At 36.0% G+C, this 17,753-nt stretch overlaps 1 protein-coding gene across 1 annotated transcript in view; it reads left to right on the forward strand.

Moving 5' to 3' along the window:
• The window catches only part of DMD (dystrophin), a 1,824,373-nt gene that overhangs the window by 1,225,187 nt on the left and 581,433 nt on the right, over positions 1-17,753 (forward strand). The window lies entirely within an intron of this gene.

Genomic DNA, 17,753 nt, shown 5'->3' on the forward strand with positions numbered 1-17,753 from the left:
CTTAGCCTGGGCTCCCTGGGAAGAGAGAGAAGAAAACTCCCTAAGGTGGAGAGTTGCGTACAGAAGGTTTGTTGAGGTTTCCATGAAATACATTTGTAAGTATATAGGAAAGGCAGGATTGGGCAGAGAGAGAAGCTAACCTGCAATGATGACTCTGTAATGAATATAAGAGTTCATTTTTCAGCTTATTTGGGAAAGGGCTTTTGTGATAGAGCTATCCAAAGGTGGAACAGGCTGCCTTGTAAGGTTGCAGAACTATTAAAAAACAGGTTGGGTAATGTTTTGGGATAATAATTTTAAGTATCAGGTGGACATATGACTTTAGCATCCTAATATAGTCTTTTTCTAAAGTAGTTTCATTTTCCAAATGGGGTTCTGCTAGAACTAGTTCCATTGCATCTTAATAAGTATCAGCTCAAGAAAGGGTTCTTTGTCTCAGCCTGCATGGCTCAGTGGTTGAGTGTCAACACATGAACCAGGAGGTCATGGTTCGATTCCTGGTAAGGGCATATTCCTGGGTTGTGGGCACGATCCCCAGTGTGGGGTGTGCAGGAGGCAGCCAATCAATGATTCTCTCTAATTATTTCTGTATATAGCTCTCCCTCCCTCTCCCTTCCTCTCTGAAATCAATAAAAATATTTTTTAAAAAAATAAATGGTTCTTTGGTTTAAAAAAAGTTTAGGTGACAGGTTAAGTAAAGGTAAACAAATTTATTTTCTGTGGAATTAATGGATTTTTATTATGGTGTATACATTGTGACTAAACAAAGTATGTGTGTTTAGGAAGGGATACATACTTATATAGTATGTATCCCTTCTAAAACATGACTATGGAACCAATTTCTCAAGAAGAATCTTTCATGACACTATAGCATGTGGTCCAATAATCAGTACTTAGTAAGCATTTGTAAAATAGATAACATTGTATCTAGCCTAGATGCTGTGTGGAGCTCATTTCCCTGGGAGTTATCAAAATAGTTTTCTTAAATACCATTAGGTCAACTCTTTACTTGGGCATATACCTATACGTTTGTCATATAATCAAGAGAAGTTTTGTTATTCAACTTTGACATCTTTTCTAGTATTCTCTTGAGGCTATTATTATCACTTCATATTCTGTTAGAAGTTTAGGGACTTTTCCTAGGAATACTGATAAATTGATGATAAATGAGAGAGAGAGAGAGAGAGAGAGAGAGAGAGAGAGAGAGAGAGAGAGAGAGAGAGAGAGAGAGAATGAGGAGGAAGATGATAGCAGAGAGAGGGATTGATCCTCTGGCACAGTATATTTGGGTCATACTTAATCTTTGTTTTCCTGAGACTTTCCACAATGATAATGGAGGGAAAATAATTTATAAATCACAGAAGTAATTTAGGATATCTTTAGTAAAAGTCGTCTCTATTTTAGTAGATAACAATAAACAATAGAATCTATTATAATTGCTAGGATCTGCTAATAATTTTTTTCCTGAAACAAAAACTTCATTAACTCTCCTTGATACTCTATCCTCATCAGCATTTTAATAGCGTGGGACTAACTCAGATTTTTTCCCACACAAAACATATAATCCACAACCTGGTAATGCTTACATTTAGCCTAATTGTTAGGTTGTGGCTGGTGACAAAAATAATATATCCTGTCAGGTAGACAATTCTAGAAACCCAGCCAAACGCTTGGCATGTGTGTGAATCAGCCTCCATATATTTCTCATGTAGAGTGGCCAACTGGCCAACCCATCTCACTTGGCAACGATTCCTGATGGATAGACCTGGTGTACTCTGAGGAGAGGCCAGGGCTTTTCAATAGAGCAGTGAAGAACCGAGGTTGAAGCTCAAAGTTCTAGCAGGGTTTTGCAGACTCCTTTGCAAACCAGTGGCTTGGGACTCCTCTTGACTACGTACAAGTCCTTAATCCATATGGTAAAGCAGGTTGCTCAGGCTGAGTTCCACTCTCCCTTGTCAAATGACAAGCAGGTGGACAGACATCTTTACAATTTGCTAAGCCATATTCTGAATGAATATAACATTTTCCAGGTCTGAGTTAACCTTTTCTGAATGCATTGCCATTTCAATATCAAAATATTCATAGCATGGAGAGCCTGTGACTTTCCCAAGCTTAAAACCCCAGCTTTATTGTAATTGTGATGCCAAGATTTTTGCATTTAAAGAAAAGAAAAAAAATATTTTTATTTTTTCTCTTATATTTATACTAGAGGTACCATGCACAAAAATTTGTGCACTCCGGGGGGGGGGGTGGTCCCTCAGCCTGGCCTGTGCCCTCTCCCAGTCTGGGACCCCTCGGGGGATGTCCACCTGCTAGCTTAGGCTCGCTCCCTGGGGAATCGGGCCTAAGCTGGCAGTCAGACATCCCTCTGGCAGCCCGGGAGCCCTCGGGGGATGTCCACTTGCCAGCAGGGAGCAGGCCTAAGCTGCAGTCGGACATCCTTAGCGCTGCTGAGGAGGCAGGAGAGGCTCCCACCACCACTGCTGTGCTGGCAGCCGTCAGCCTGGCTTGCGGCTGAGCAGAGATCCCCCTGTGGGAGCACACTGACCACGAGGGGGCAGCTCCTGCATTGAGCATCTGCCCCTGGTGGTCAGTGTGTATCATAGTGACCAGTCTTTCCCAGTCATTCTGCTGTTAGGGTCAATTTGCATATTACCCTTTTATTATATAGGATTGCAGCATCATTTTTAAGACATTAAGTTCCCTAATTTTTTTAGAATTTTCTCATGAATAGTGATCTATTACTTTTTAACTATATTTCAAATAGTTTTATTAGCCCCCTCCTTTTTTTTTTTTTTTTTTTTTTTTTTTTTTACCTTTGCCAACATCATTAAAGTGACTCGCTCCAAGAGGGCATCTAAGCAAGTACCACATTTGCTATTCTTTCTGGAAAAGCAAGTTTCCCTCCATCTTCTTTATCTGTATTTCAAAGTTTTGTCAGGTTTTGCTTTTAAAAATGAGTTGTCTGTTATTCTTACAACTCTAACTTTATGCGTTTTTTGTTCTTGTTGATTTCAAAGAGAGGAGGGGAGAGGAAGAGAGAGATAGAAACATCAATGATGAGAGAGAATCATTGATTGGCTGGCCCCTGCATGCCCCACACTGGGGATTAAACCCACAACCTGGGAATGTGACCTGACTGGGAATCAAACCATGATCTCCTAGTTCAAAAGTCAATGTTCAACCACTGAGCAACACCAGCTGAAAAGTTGGTTTCAAACAGTGACAGTTATATGTGCACTAGTGTGACTACTATGTAATGAAGTAAGGTGAAAAGTCTGATACTGATGTGCATTTGCCATTTTCTAATTAACTAGAGGCCCCATGCATGAAATTTGTGCAAGAGTAGGCCTTTGCAGCCCCGGCTGCCCTGGCTTCATCTGGAAGGTCATCCGATAGGTAGTCCAGATAGTCATTCCACTGTTTGGCCGTTCGGTCTATTCGCATATTACATTTTTATTATTATAGATTGCTTCAGTAAAAATTAAGCACTCACTCTTTTCCATGTACAGCAACAGATGTTGGAAATGGTGACCACAATTCTCCTGAATATATCTTCCACTCACAAAACTAATATGCAGTTTTACTAGTTCTAACACCAAGGGTACACCAATACTTTTATTTTGATCCCATCATTTTTTCATGAAGATAAAAATAATTGCACTATGTTCTAAGTTTTAAGAGCTACTTTAAAAATATATGCTGCAGGACAAATATGATCAGGTGGGGGAAATTATGATGTTTATATTTTCAAATGAGAAACCAGAAGTGTTTGTGCTCATCAGAAACACTCAGTTTATATAGTTTATATTATGAACTAATAACTTCACGTATAGAAAAATGCCTTTCTTTTTCTAAAAGACCTCAAACCAGTTAATAAACTTAGTCCTAGAATCTGGTTATAAAATAGTTTGAATGTTATAAATAAGATATGGAAAAAGAAAAGAAAAGCAGTTTATCCACAAATCATTTTTTTCTGCTGATACCATTTATTGAGGAAAGAGAGTGCATGAGTGACATGCACAGTGGTTTCTGGGGAGTACCAATAAATTCTGACCATATTTTTTGTCATCACAGCTGGGAAGTGGAAGAGCTGAGTTCAACATTAAGTTGCTTGGGGAGCCAGTGATATCCTAAGTAATTACTGTGACATTTTTTAAATTAAATTCAACAATTTGATTTACAGCAAGAAGTGAACAGATAGTCAGATCAAACTTGGAAGCACAGTCATTCTGAGTGGTATTCATCTTCCCTAGATGCACTGCCTCATCCTGTGTCAATTAAGCTTTCAGAGATGATGTTCATGGATATTTCCAAATGAAATGTCCTTGCACTGCTTTTGATGTGGTAAACTTTATTTCTTTGCACTCTTAGGACTTATAGAGAAAAATCAGGATTGGGGGAAAATTTAAGTCTCATTCTGTGGCTAGCAAAATAATTTCATAGCTACACTTATGTGAACATTAATAGCGAATCAACCAAATTGTTAAGTGATCTACCTGCGTGGGATTTTTAAGTGTTGTGCCATTATCAATGTCACTAGCATATTGAAACCAACTAAAGCAAATCAGTTGGTTAAACATTAAGGGTTATTTAAGTGACAACATCTAAATAGCATTTTTTATTTTAAAAAATCATTCCAGTAGAAGAATGAGCCAGGTGGTTTACAACTTAGTATCCATAATATAAAAAGTAAGAGTTGTCACTCAAAGGATATTTAATTGAGTTTCTTATGATTCGTGTATGCTAGAATTTGGAAAAAGCTCTCTTTGGTAATATGAGAAAATGAAATATGTGGATTTTATTATCGGAGCTCATCTCTGATTATTTTTGCTGAACTTTGCTTTGTATATTAACTTCCTGATATTCATAGCAGTGGACTCTGAAGTTTTAAAAAATGTGAATGTATACCTTTTTCTGGATAATTTTAAAGAATTTTGGCTTACAAGAGAGTTTTTTTTTATTTTTATAAAGGTAAAAAAAAACTCTTATAAGATTTAATTACTCCAACAACAGAAAATGGGAACTTTGTTTTCTAAAAGAGAACAGAATCTATGGAAATGTTGCTCACAATATTTAGATTGTTGACTAATTCTAAAGGGGAATGACATAAATTAATTCATTGAGGAGCATTAAACATTATCTTTTTAAATATATTTTTATTGATTTTAAAGAGAGGAAGGGAGAGGGAGAAAGAGAGATAGAAACATAGATGAGAAATTTCAACATCAATGGGCTGCCTCCTGCACGCCCCCTGCTGAGGATCAAGCCCGAAACCCTGGCATGTGCCCTGATCAGGAATCATACTGGTGACTGCTTGGTGCAGGGATTGATGCTCAACCTCTGAGCCACACCAGCCAAGCTAAACATTATATTTTTATTCAATAATGCATACTATGAAAATCTGGAATAAAATTAATTTAGATTATGGTATATGTAACAGGTGAATAATCATATGTTTTAACACTCTTGACTTCCCTACAAATTAATTAAAACTTGCATGAAGAACCAGACTTTAAAATCCATCCCAAATCCCACATAAATATAATTATACTATAATAAAAATAAATATTTCTTCTTTAGATATATACATTAATTAAAGATATTCACAATGTGGTATCTCAGAAGAAATGTTCAGTGTGGGGTGAATAAAGATGCTTGAGAAAAATAAAACTCAAAGAAACATTTCCCCTTCCATGCCTCCTCTCTTATTTATTTCTACACCTCTCCTATGCTTCTGTCCCCAACTTTTCCTCCCTCCTTATTCATTTTTATCTCCACCTCAACCTTCGTGTTTCTCTACTATTTTTGGCTTTTGTTTCCTTCCTGTGGGCTCTTGCACTTTGTCAGGTCTTATATACTATTCCTGTCCACATATTCCTCCATTCCCAGTGGCAAATACCTTGTACTTCAGCTCCCTCCAGAATCTTTTTGCTTTTCCAGTTCTCCTCCTCAGTATTTTCCTACTTTTCTGCACTCCTCTTTGTCTCATCTGTATATTTCTTTCTTTTGACTCTCTGCTGTTATGCATTTAGAAAATGGCACAGAAGGGCACTGTTCTCAGCAAATCTTTAGCACAGCCATCTGGAATACTGCCATGAAGTGGGACTAACTTGCCATTGTTCATTTTTTTTTCCATAGTGTCTGCAAACTGCCTTGCTCTGGATAGAAAGTTATCAACATCAAGGAAATCAAATGCACAAAAATCTTGATTAGTTTTCCCTTAGAAATGGAGGCAGAAATGATGTTAAATGAGATATGAGGAATGACACTGTGTGAAACAGTTTTTATCTTAGCCTCTTATTGGAAATGGACCCTGATATCTACTCACTTTTTGTTTTCAAATGATATGCACCTATCCATTAATTACATATTATTTTAACATTATCTTTTACATAAAAGACTCTCTTCTGGAAACTCTCATTTTGGAAACAATTTATAAAAATTTCCACAGTGTATGCTTATTTCCCCTTTTTGATCCAAACTCTGGTTATCTTAAGCTTTGTATATCTTTTAAAAATTATACTAAAATGCTTATAGTTTTTCATTCCTGTCAAAACAGATTTACCAGAGTTAGGTGAACTTAAAATATTACTGTATAAGTTAGAAAGTTGATTTGCTCTTTCCATCATGTTTGCTGCCTTTCACTACAGCAAAATTGTAAATGTAAACTTATTCCCTAGAAGAGGAGCAGGGCTGCAATTTTCAACTAATTGGGAGAAGCAGCCCTGAGTTGAGCACTGTCAGGCTGATTTGAGTCTTAAGATATGATGATGATTATTATGTCAAATGTAATCAAGAATGTGGGTCTGAACTGACTAAAGGGCTGGCTGTTTTTAATTCAGGTTCGTATACGAAATAGACCTCTGGTTTACCGGTAGTCACAGCTGGCTGTAAAATAGAGCAATTTTTAAAATGTGATTCAGTTCTCTATGGAGCTATAGGGATAAGGGATTGGATACACAGGGGGGGAAATATCCTAATTATCTCCTTAAAGATTATATTTCTTTTCAGTATAACATCCTTCATCTTGAAATTTCCCTATAGCTCTGTATCAGTGGTTTTCAACCTTCTCAGATCCAATGTCATCCCTTTCTTTTCTTAGAGCAAATACTTTGTAACACCCACTTTACTATAATAAACCAAAATTTGTAGAAAATATAACCAACCCATAGACATATTTTTTTTAAATTATGCCCTGAGTTTAATTTTAAAAAGAAATGAGAGTCATTTATAATAAAATCATGTGTATTTCAGTATGCAATTATTCTGTCAGGGTCAAACTAGAACACAAATGAAGTTTTTAAATGATTTCACTATGAAAGTAATATCAACAAGTGCAGAGTGACACCAGTTTTTCCAAAGTGCTGAACAAATCTTGACAAAATTCTAAAAAACACAAAGTAAAATTTTCCTTGGATTTTCATGCAGTTAGTTGCATTTCTGAGAAATTCAATGTGTATGAAATCTTGACAAAAGTATTTTGTCCATATGTAAAATTGAAGAAGGTTCTAGGTTCAAATGTTAATAAACAGTATTTCCGTCTATATGAGTGCCCAGTTGTACATTCAAATGTTCTGTGGGGCTTGAGACAGTTCTTCATTGTGCTCAAAATCCACCATCTCCAGCTACCCCCCATGAAATGCTAATAGCACTCTTCAATCACTGTTAATTAATTTACCATCCTCCTTCAATTTCCAGAAAGGATATGTTGTGTGGTCCATAAAAGTGACTCAAGTTTTTTTCTAGGCAAGAACTGACCTGTGGATTAATGAATAATATTCTCTGAGAACCGTAGAGTTGCCATTTTCTCAAGGCTAAATGAAAGGTGCAAAGATTTACCATCTGCTAGATTGTCTAGCAGTCTTTTCAAATTCTGTGATTATCACTGCAGTTATAATCTATTTCCATCACCTTTATTGAGTGGCATGGTCTCTTCAAAAAGATGATGACATCCCTACCATGGCCATATTAATTGCCTTCAAACCAGAGGTTGACAAATGCAGTTAAATTCTATATAAACATCACAGGAGATAACATAACTCCTCAAGACATTTAAAATGATGAGCGCTACTTAGGTGGAAGCTGTAAGAGAAATATGAACCTACTTCTTGAAGAGATCAACCAGGTAATTTAGTAAAACAAACACAGATGCATATACAGAGATAAATAAAAAAAACCTATAGTATCTCTAGATTTGAGGCAAAAAATAAATTTTTGCATTGAGAAATTTTAGACTGGAAGATAAGCAAAATGCATCAGTCTATTTGCATTTCATCAGGGTATTTGACAAGGCCTTTCATTATATTCTTGTAAATAAGTAGAAGAAATACTGGCTAAATGCAAGATAAACTGGATGGTTTAGAAACTATTTCATGCTTTTATACAAAGGATGTTGATGAATAGATCAGTGTCAAATACTGAAGGAAGATCCCTGGTGCTATATCACAAGGTTCTGTTCTCTTCCCTGCCACATTGGATGTTTTTGACAGAATATGAGTGGAGCTGCAGAGATGATGCCCATTCAGATTTGTGGGTAATACAAAGCAGGGGCAATATGAGTACATTGGGTGACAGAGCCAAATGGTTGCCTGGACAGGATAAATTATAAGGTCCTTTCAGTACATGATATCTCCGGGCCATGATCAAACTTACAGGCAATCAGAAAATTTATCAAAGTAGTTGATTAATTTTGACAGAATTTATTTATTATGCCCTCTGTTTTAGCAATGCACCTAAAAATACATTGAATTAAAATTCTTTGCAGAAATACATTTTAAAATTTCAAAAGAAAGTAGGTTTTCATGTAAGAGTAGAAATTAAGTCATTGAATATTCAATGCAGCATATTGCCCAGTAAAATAGTCCACCATTGTATTTTAACTGCTAGTACAAAACTTGATGCAAGCTCCAAATATTTAATATCTACGCTTCTACAAAGCAAAACACAATTCTTGTCACAGAGTTGCTTATGCTCATTTTTAAACACCTTAGTGGTAACTGAAGAATAGTCTATTATATGATCAATTTTCTATAACAAAAAATGATATCTAAAAATTATTTTGAGGATCAATTGAAATAATATATATGAAAATAATGTATAAACTTTAAAATTCTATAGAAATATAAATTACCCAGTAAACTCACATCAAGAAATAACTTTGATTTGTAAGTTTTTAAGAACAATGGACTGTGTCACAAGACAAGTCTAAATAAATTTTAAAAGATTGAAATCATATCAAGCATCTTCTCTGACCATAATGGTATGAAAGTAAACATCAATCAAAAGAAAAACACTGAAAAACACATAGACGTGGAGGCTAAATAACCTGTTACTAAATGATGAATGGGTTAATGATGAGATCAAGGAAAAAAATCAAAAGATAAAATCACAGTCATTTCTCATAGCAATATTTTTCTGATATATCTCCTCAGACAAGAAAAAGAAAAGAAAAAAAATAAATGAGTGGGGCTACATCAAACTAAAATGTATTGGCACAGCAAATGAAACCATCAACAAAAGGAAAAGACAACCCACTAAATGGGATAACATATTCGTCAATGATACATCTGATAAGGATTAATATGCAAAATGTATCAAGAACTTTTACAACTCAACACCAAAAAAATAAGCCATCTAATTGAAAAACGGGCAAAGGTTCTGAATAGACACTTCTCCAAAGAGGACATACAGGTGACCAATAGACATGTGAAAAGATGCTCAATGTCATTAATCATCAGATGAAAATTAAAACCACAATGAGATATTACCTTACACCTGTCAGAATAGCTGTCATAAATAAATCACCAACCAACAAGTGCTGGGGAGGATGTGGAGAAAAAGAGAACCCTCATGCACTGTTGGTGGGAATGCAGATTAGGTCAGTTGCAGTGGAAAGCAGTATAGTGTTTCCTCAAAAAATAAAAAATGGAACTACCTCATGACCCATCAATTCCACTTCTTGAAATATGTCCAAAGAATCCCAAAACACTAATTCAAAAGAATATATGCATCCATATGCTCATCAGCAGTGCTATTTACAATAGCTAAGAACTGGACATAGCCCAAGTGCCCATCAGTAGATAAGTGGATTAAAAAAGCTGTGGTACAGTTACACAATGGCATAAAACTTAGCCGTACAAAAGAAGGAAATCTTACCTTTAGCAACAGCATGAACAGACCTGGAGAATGTTATGCTAAACGAAATAAGCCAGCCAGAGAAAGACAAGTACCATGAGGAACAAAGAAGAATGTAGAGAGAAGAACGACCCAATCTAGCTTATCAATGTTAGGAAATATACCTTTATAGATATTAACACTGCAAGTGATCAAAACCACCTTAAGTGCTCACATTATACAAATCATTGAGAATTTATTTAGAGTGGAAATTATGTCTAACTATAAGCCTAACCCTAATCTGTTTTTATTTATCTGGAAGGTAGTATAACTGCATTTTTCTAAAGATTTTCTACAGTTCTATAAATATCCAGAATAGTAATTTGAGTCTCTGTATTTGAACCAAACCAAATATAATTAGTTACTCCCAATATTATTTTTATAAATTTCCCAAATAGTACCTTTAGGTATTGTATCAATAGAAAATATAAAGTGCATATCTTACATTAAAGAAGGGTAATCTCTTTGTTAACAATCCTAGTTAGGAATATATATAGATATATAGATATATAGATATACTTGAATACTTAACCTGTTCATAATATTTTGTACATTTCTTTTATCATCTCATTTTTCTGTGATATAGTATAAAAACACAAATCAAAGGAAATGAGTAATGCAAATAATAGAAAGATTTTTTTTACTGCTGTCTCCTAATATTTTCTTTTCAGAAATGCCATAATGGTTTTAGGGAAAGTATATAATTATGGTTGTTTCTCCAATGATATAGTGTACAAATCTCGATTTAAAAAATATTCATAAAGTAAAAATATTAAAGTGATAGAGTATGTATTTTAAAATTTCTTACATGACTGATAATGCCTATGCCCGCTTACTATCTAAGTCCAGGTGATTCTTTTTTACTAAAAGATCTGTATCATTGAAGGAACTTTAAACAGATAGCTTCAAAGCTGTGGTTTATCTTTCGAAAACTAATCTATTTTTCGTGCAAGTGTGTTGCTTCTGCACATGTTAAAAAGTCATCCTGTGTTGTCTGGGGTGACGAAAGATGGGAATGAGTTTTCTGAGAACTAATCAGCAATACTTTGGGAACATTTAGGTCATGCTTTCCAATTAACTCTGGAGAGTTAGAGTAATTTAGTACCAGACCTCAAGAAGAGGGGATGAAAACCTCGTTAATTCCTAAGTCGGTTAACAGCAAACCAGCAAATTTGCGTTGAAAATGGATTTTTTTTGTTTTGAAGCGAAGACCAGCTAGATCTGTCTGCAACAGTTAGTGTTGGAGAATGTCTTTGCATGTGTACTTATTTGTGTATAGGTTTGTATGTGTTTCAAAGACCTTGCTTATGGTAAAGTAACAAATAGATAAATTTGTGCTCCAAAATGAAGAATATGATTCAGTGGCATAACCTTCCCTGTACTTTTCTTTCTTTTACTACAATGAATATATCAGAAGGGAGCGGATACCAATGTCTATTTTCAGAGGCAGGAAACTTCTTTTCTAAAATTCAAGATTTAGATAGTAATCTCAATTCTGCCACTTACTGGTGTGCAACCTTGAGAAAGTCATTATGGTTCTCTCAGACTCAACCTTTTCAACAGCAAAATGAAACCAGTGATAACCTGTATCATATATCTAAAAGGTTTCTTATTTTTGTGAAAATCAATTCAATTAGATGTTTAATGATCATCCCTTATTGTGTCTTAAGATAAAATAAAGCCCAGCTAGATTATCTCCATTTCTTTGATAGGAAAAGGCCAAAACATGATTCAAAAGAGATTTATCACTTATTAGCCAATTTGATATTGAAGTTCATAATGTGATGCATGAATCCAGATAAATTAGAGCCCTAATCATATTGTAACTGTAGTTAAATGTTTACCTATCTGTCTCTTTTACCAGACTTAAATATGTTCAATGCTAAAGTCCATGTCTCATTGACTTTTTTAAAAATATATATATTTTATTGATTTTTTTACAGAGAGGAAGGGAGAGGGATAGAGAGTTAGAAACATCGATAAGAGAGAAACATCGATCAGCTGCCTCCTGCACACTCCCCACTTGGGATGTGCCCGCAACCAAGGTACATGCCCTTGACCAGAATTGAACCTGGGACCCTTCAGTCCGCAGGCCGATGCTCTATCCACTGAGCCAAACCGGTTAGGGCTCATTGACTTTTATGTCACCATCACCAAGCTTAGACCCTGGCACATAATACATATGGAAAAGAAGCATGGCTGGCTCAATAAATGAGATGTTGGTAAACACATGGAAATAAGAATGAGGTTCAGATTTAAAGATAATTTGTATAGAGGTTTAATTCATTGGGAGGAAATGAAATATCCAACTGGAAGCATACAAAGAAAACCCAAGCAGCTTGTAGGTAGGAAAAAAATGGGAATACCTTGTGAAATAATGAAAGAATAAGTCTGAATATATTTTAAAGCACTTAGAGCTATATGGCTGTTAGCTTTTAAAATTTATTTTCTGTGCTCTACCTTAGAGCCTGCATCGTTCACCCTAGGTCAATAGTTAAATTACAAGGACAGAGGATATTTCTTACTTCACAGTTCTATAACAGAGGGGAAAAGAGAAACATCCCTTTCATTGCCACAACTCTTCTGTAGCCATATTTCTAGGTAGATGTTGCCCAAGACAGATAAAGCTGAGGCAGGAAAGTTGGAATAGGGAACAAAGGCCTCAAGCTCTACCCCTCCCCTTTGTTATCTTGGCTGAAACACCACAGACAAGACTGTCACTGACTATCTGTTCCCCCAATTCCCCTCCCCAATTTATTGTAATTGGGAGGACCAAAAAGAAATTACTGTCTGGAGAGGAGAGACAAGGACAAGCCACATAGGCAGTCACCCCATCGCATCAAAAGCAGAGAACTACCCTATGCCCCCTTGCCTACATTTAATAAAAACCTTCCACCCAGACACTATTATTGGTGCATCTAGTTTTCCAAGTTACCGACTCTCACTTCTTGAGTGCATACTATCGCTTCAATAAATTTACTGTGCTTTGCTAAATCTTTCTGTCATGCTTTTGAATTACTTCCTATTCCATGACAAGGACCTAGACAGGGTTGAGCCCCCCACCCCCCCCCCCGTAGACTCCCCAAGTGCTACCCAGCATCAAAGCCACAGTCTTAGATTTGTTACCAGAAAAGGAACTAATGAGTGCTAGTCCAAGCATTATTGAAGGAGTTTGTTTAGGTTCTTCCTTCTAATTAGTACAAATTACTAATAGAATTGCTGGATCCTTTCTACAAACTGCTGTATAGCCATAGGTAATAAAATTTTAGCTTACTCTTTCAAATACAATACAAAGTTATTTACCAAAAAATCAAAGTGTCACTTATTTACTAGAAAACCAGTATAGAATCATACTTGCAGATAATTTGAACTTCAGATTAACACTGGTTCTATGAGTGCCATTTGACATTGCTAGAAAATTTTTGTTCTTAAGTCCAGGTGCTGCTAAGGTGCTCGTTCATTCTGATCTATAACAAACAAAAGGGGGGATATAATCATCCTCTAAAATTATCATAGGAAATGATAGTGGTTAAAATGCAAATAAACCAGGAAAGAAAGATTCAAAGCCTTCTATTTGGTTACTGGACAATACCAGGGCCCAGATGGAAGTGTATTATTTAGAAGAATGAATTATGTCAATTTCCCCATTTCTCACACAGAAACACCTGGAAAAATAGCCTTCTATATAAGATTGATCCTTATTTTCCTAAAAATATTGAATGTGTTTATTTCTATCTATATGTAACATATAATATATATAAAATCCTGCAATGCAGTACACGGATAAAGTATTGTCCATCTATGTAGCTAATAATGGAATATTATCTATACATGAAGCTTTTCAGCCTTACTTTGGAAAGTAGTAAATTTCCCTTTTCTCCTTTGCTTTTTATATATTAGGTTGATCATTAGAAATTGATGATAGTCAACTTAATAGAAAATCTGGAATCTTAGAGATTTATTCAGAGATACTATGATATGCACGTGTGTGCACACGCACAAGTGTCTATGTTTAGCGACAGATCTGAGTATTACTTATCTGATTGCCATGTTGATAATTAGTTCTTAAAAGGAAAATGGAGATGCTAAAGACACGTCTTCCGTGATTCTCCCCCCTTATATAGAGTTGTCTCTGGATGGGCACCTTCTTGGGCAGGTACAGGGTTGTAGTAAGCTTTATAGCTCCAGCACTTTGCCCCTCCAGTAGATTTTTACTTCTAATTGGTAATAATGCAACCAGGGATGCAGTAGCTCTTCAGACTCATTGCTGAGTGTGGCAATCCTCCATCCTGTTCCCTTTTGAGACCATAATCTGTGCAAGTGGTTGTATATTTATCCACATACATATCTTAGGCAAGTGTATTTTCAAAAGCCTGAACAGTGTGACAATTCAGGTTCTTGAGAAGGTAGAGTCTTATAAAGTGATTAATATGCAGGATTTCATTGGAAAGTGCTCCGAGAATTCACACTTGTGAAGGGGAAGAAGGAAAAGGAAGCAGAATAGGGCAGAAGGAGAAGCTGGGCTTCAATGAAGCTATAACTACAACATCCATTCTCCCCTCCTGCGGTCTGCTCTCCCCTACAGAATTGTCCTGAGTTGGAGCAAGGAGGCCAGGTTTTTATAGCCCACACATTAACCAGTCATTGGATACAAGCTACCTCCAGCAACTTTCCCAGAAATTAGTGTAAAACTTATTTAAGTCCTGAAAAGGGGCTGACAGCTCAGCACAGTGCCCACTGCATCAGTAGTTCAAGTTTGGTCTGCAGTGGCAGTGATTCTCCGGCTATTGACTATATCAGAATTACCTGGAAGGCTTGTTGAAGCACAGTTTGCTGGATGCCACACTCAGAGTTTCTGATTTAGTAGGTGTAGGGTAGAGCTTGAGAATTTACATTTCTAATAAGTTCTCAGATGATGGTCATGCTGCTGGTCTGTGGGCCACACATGGGGAACCACTGTACCATACTGCCCATGTTCACATACTGAGGATGGTATATGATGCCTTTATGAAGGGATAGAAAAACATTTTGAAGGCACCATACCATTCCATACTCCATCAAATTCTTAGCTATTTTCACACATTATAAAGCTGAAATAGCTGAGAATTAAAATTTGTTATATAAATGGTACTTAACCAATACAATAGATTATATTTATAAAGCCCATCATTACTATTTCTGATATCTAGTCATTGTTACTTTTAACATTCAGCCAAATTTTCTTCAGGGTCTATAATTTGATAACCTAGACAGGAATTTATAAAATAATTCATGTTTAAGACCTTTAGTTTTGTTCTAAGGCATTTTTAAAATTTCTTTATGATTCTCATAATGTTTACATTTTTATCATAGAAGCCATTTCAAGCCACATGGTTATAGAAAATTAGAAAGTACAAGCTACATTCAGAGCTATTAGATGCACAAATATAGCATACATGTACCCTCGACTCATTTCTAGTCTAGACTTGGCACAATGAAAATTTAGGAATTCAGTGTAAACGGACTGACCTCCGGAAAAAGGATGGAGCCTTAAAATTCCCACACAAGCAGGAAACAACAATCTCGCCTCTGATCGAAGAGGCCTGTAAAGGGGCTCATTTGAAGAAATTTTCTGCTGTTGCTGCCACTGAATTTTTAAACATATTTTCCAAATTGGAAAATATTCAGCCTGATGTTGTCAGTATTTTGGACTGTAAGGGTATTGTTTAGGAAAATGATGCCTTACTGTCCTGAAAGAGTTACTGTTCTTCCCTAAAGGCCTAATTTACAAAGCAGCAAACTCACTGGTAGGATTTGGCTGGAAATCTCATTGTCTCAGTAGAACCCTTTCATCTGATTTATGTGCATTACGTTTTACAAAGAACTCAAAGTTATCTACTGGTTACTTTGTCTGGAAGCAGAGGGTAAGTGGTGTTTCAAGTTTAAGGACAGAAGAGGTATGATGTATCTAGTGCAGCTCATCGTGAAGATGAAGCTGATAAAAAATGCATGGTGTCTAATTCTCTAAGCTTCCCTCTGCCATGAGACTTTCATACTGTCTTTTTATTTTGTGTGAAATTGAAGTATGTTCGAAAATATGTCAATATGTAACCCTGTATTTGTCTTCTGGAATGTGACAACTTATTTCTATCCCAAATGTGGGGCTAGATATGGAGTAAGTCTTAGTGATTTCTAATGCATAAGCCAACCTAGAAATATTAGCTTGAACTGGATGAAATTGCTGCTTTTGTAGCCAGAAACACTCCCACATCAGCAGTTACACGTGCTGCAACCTGTACAATTGTAACATGAAGATTCTCGTTGCTGTAGCAATGGTTCTGAATTTTTGAATCATACCAAATTAAAAAGATAAATAAAAAACAGTTTGCATCGTTCTCCCTACATTGAGAGTGCGCCTAAAAACTGGAGAAGCAAGGACCAGCAGTCCAGGGAAGCCCTGGAAGTACACGAGGTTTAACTGATTTCCCTAACCAGCACACTAAGCTACCTTTCAGCTGTGCAGTATTCAAGTTTATTTAGGAGCTGATAAATAGCTTAGTGCAATGCTGCCTTTTTTCCAATAGCTACATCCCCATAAACCTATTCTACCCTCCACCAGTTAATGCAGACAGAAGATTTTTCTCCAGTGTGAGCACCGAAATGACACTGTAGAAGACTGTATGCTCAGCAAAAACTTCACCCATGATGAATAAACAGCTCTTCCGGGGGCTTTGCTGCCGCTGGCTCGGCAGGAGTTGTTTATTGCCTGGTTTGCACATCCCATGATAAAGTTGTTGCTGAAATAAATTGCAATTTTGCATAATTATTGACAATCACATCTTAACAAGCAGTGTGTATCATATTCAAGTGTTCAATTTTTTAAAAATCCATTTTCAGTGTATGTTTAATCCCAGAAAGTGTTTGTGTAGTAATCGAAGGCAAATACAGCATTGAAATAGAATACTAATTCCCTCATTGCAGACAAAATTTACCTGAATCTTTTTTGTTGGGACTGTTACCACCTTGGGCAATTTTCCCTCCCAAGCTATTATTATGTAGATGTTTGCTGAGGGTATGTGTGTGTGTGTGTGTGTGTGTGTGTGCCCACAATACTTTTGCATTATATATATTTTCAAGAAATGTGAAATTTTTTTTAGATTTTTTATTTTTGGTCAGGGAATTTGGTTTATTCCCTCTAAAAGACTAGAGGAAGTGAGATAATGGGATATAGGCAGAGGAAACTAACATTTTTGAATAACTGTAATGTGTAACTAGATAACTCGTGAGGCTTTACAGACATTGTATTTCCATTCTCATCACAGCCATATGTACTGTAGATGAGAAACTAAGAAATCAGAGAGGTTAAGTAACCTTCTCTATCACACAGTTGGCAGGGGATATTGGGATTTAAACTTAGATCTGTCTGTTTTTCAGCTCTAACTTTTCCATTACACATAATTTTTTTCTTTTGGAAAATATTCTTAGTTATATGACAGTCAGGTAATGAAATATAAAGCCAACACAATAGTTAAAACTATAAGAACACCATAGTGTTACATAAAATAATATTCTGCACAAAGCTTTCTATGAAAGAAGTT

Source organism: Myotis myotis, unplaced genomic scaffold (genome assembly GCF_014108235.1).
Source record: "Myotis myotis isolate mMyoMyo1 unplaced genomic scaffold, mMyoMyo1.p scaffold_m19_p_4, whole genome shotgun sequence".
NCBI lineage: Eukaryota > Metazoa > Chordata > Mammalia > Chiroptera > Vespertilionidae > Myotis > Myotis myotis.